This window comes from Branchiostoma belcheri, unplaced genomic scaffold, assembly GCF_001625305.1.
Source record: "Branchiostoma belcheri isolate BF01 breed outbred unplaced genomic scaffold, Haploidv18h27 scaffold276, whole genome shotgun sequence".
Taxonomy (NCBI): domain Eukaryota; kingdom Metazoa; phylum Chordata; class Leptocardii; order Amphioxiformes; family Branchiostomatidae; genus Branchiostoma; species Branchiostoma belcheri.
In genome coordinates this window covers 2,181-4,555 of record NW_017803883.1, presented here as the reverse complement: position 1 = coordinate 4,555, position 2,375 = coordinate 2,181, and the positions used below count along the sequence as shown (strand labels likewise).

General features: G+C 37.1%; 1 protein-coding gene across 1 annotated transcript in view; it reads right to left on the bottom strand.

Annotated features, from left to right (window-relative positions):
* The window catches only part of LOC109472454 (zinc finger protein 845-like), a 12,266-nt gene that overhangs the window by 8,620 nt on the left and 1,271 nt on the right, over positions 1-2,375 (bottom strand). The gene's annotated exons all lie outside the window — the stretch shown is intronic.

Here is a 2,375-nt window from a genome sequence, read left to right as displayed (position 1 = left end):
AACAGGTTATAAACTGTTAACGTTATATACTTGATTTTTGTAATGTTTTAAACTTAAAGAGTTGAAATATAGAAGTGCATGTTCTCTCATTATATACAATGTTGATGAGAACTAGAACCATTTATATAACTTAGGTAAATTGAAATGCTAGGATGGGGAAAATGTTCGTAAAAATTAAACTGTAAGCCTGTAAGCGGCGAAAATGGTCAGCTTTTGCAGAAGCACTTGTTTTCTGTGCTGCAGAATAGTCACACTGGTCACACTTGTAGGGTTTTTCTCCAGTATGGGTTCGCATATGTCGGGATAAGTGAGACTTGCAATCCGCCCTGTATCCACACTCCCCACACATGTAGGGTTTCTCACCAGCGTTATTCAAGTTGACTTGTGCTGCCGCCTGGTCTTTAGCATTGCTTGTTTTGCTGTTACAGTCGACCTGGGAAACCCCGGTGGGAGACCCATCATCTAAGTTCTCGCCAACTCCAGTGGGAGACCCTTGTCCTGTCGTCGCCATGTTCAGCCTAATTGGAAAATGAAGAAATTATCAAAATGAAGCATTAAAAGCTACCAATGATAAAATTAGGTTGGAAAGAGACTCTGCATTTTAGGTTTTGTTTTAGTCTTATCCATTCGCTGTTTTCACAAGTTAGATTTTTCTAGATTTGCCTTTCCCACGGACACAGGGTCGGTGACTTGGCAGGATTCGAACACCAGACCTCTTGGTTCTAAGCCGATTCACGCTACACAACCCCACATAATTTGCGTTTCTTTACAATCTAGTTCAAATTGCTGTTTTTCTACACCATTCCATGTCCTCAAAAATAGGCCACTTTGCCTGATGCAGCATGACGTACATGTACTAGTAGGTGGCGAGGGTCGAACGTATGTTTGGTTTCGCCCCCCCTCCCCCTTCAATTCCACGATATTCACATAACGAAAATGTCTACAAATTATCGTCCTAGTACGATGCTTCTTCCGCAGAAATGGTCACAAGTTATTCCCCTCGACATCAGAATACTTTTCTGCCCGTTTCTAAGCCTTACCTGCTTCCTATGACGGGTTTATCTTCACGTAAACCGGAACTCGGGCAGCTTTGTACTTCTGTCGTTTCATGAGGTCAGAGGTGAACTCGATCTGGGTCAAGGGTGAAATTGTCGACCTGATTACCCACATTGTACATTTGACGTCGGTTTGAACGTTAAGCTGCCTTCATAAAGTCAACGTTCTGCGTTAGAACCGACTACCTAAACAACGTAACAGGCGTCTGACATTTTAATATCCAGCCAAACTGTTAGGTTTATATCTTAATTTCTGTGTTTTATGATCAAATCACCCACCCAAGAAAAAGGCAACACAGAAGGAGACATTATGTTCAAGGGACAGAACCATTTAATTATTTGGGTGGAGATATCTGTAGATACATATTTAAAAAAAAAACAGGAACTTTTATACAACATAACGCTTACTGTAAAATTACTTCTTTCTATTTTTATATAAACTAAATTACGTTAGTCATTTATCTGATGCAAAAGTCGGCTTTTTGGTATTTTTAATCAAACTCTCAAAAAAACATTGATATTAGTCAGAAGATATTTGTTTGCATGACATATAGGTGCACCCTTCTATGGCCAAAATTTGGTAAAATTTTAACTCTTTCAACCTTGTTTTCTATACACCTTATATTAACATTGACAGCTTATAAATCTGTATGATTTCTTCTTCTTTTTTCATTTGGCCATAGAATGTACATTTGTACACACTTCGTCAAAGTAAACTACTAGGAAATCAAACATAGCACTTTCGTGAAAACGCAACGCTAACAGAACAACCTACCTTTCAACTAATGTGTACAATTATTTACATATAATAATAATAGGGGAGTAATCACTACTCTATGTATATCTGCATTATACAATTAATGCATCAAGTTAATTGTTATTTCAGTACAATCCTAGATACATGTAGTTATCAAAAAGTTTTTTTTTGTCATAATTTTTGATACTAGAATATTTGTATATGGGCTAAGTACATGTAATACTAAACTAAAAATTATTCTTATGACAACCATTGTTTTATAGTAATTAATAATACAGCGCATGCTCTGGATATAGCTTTGCCTATTTGGAAGTACTGTACATGTATTATAATTTTCATAAGAATATTTAGCCTAACTGTTTTTGAAATAGCAAGGAGGTTTGCATTTTAAACCTCGTTGGAAATAGTAATACAGTAGTATAGAGAAACTATACAGGATTGTGCAAACTAAATGTCACTACCAGATGGACACAGTTGCAGAGTTGGTGCCTCCATGTGAATTTTTTTATGTTGAGTTAGGGCAGACTTAGAGGCTGCAGAATAGCTACACTGGTCACACTTGT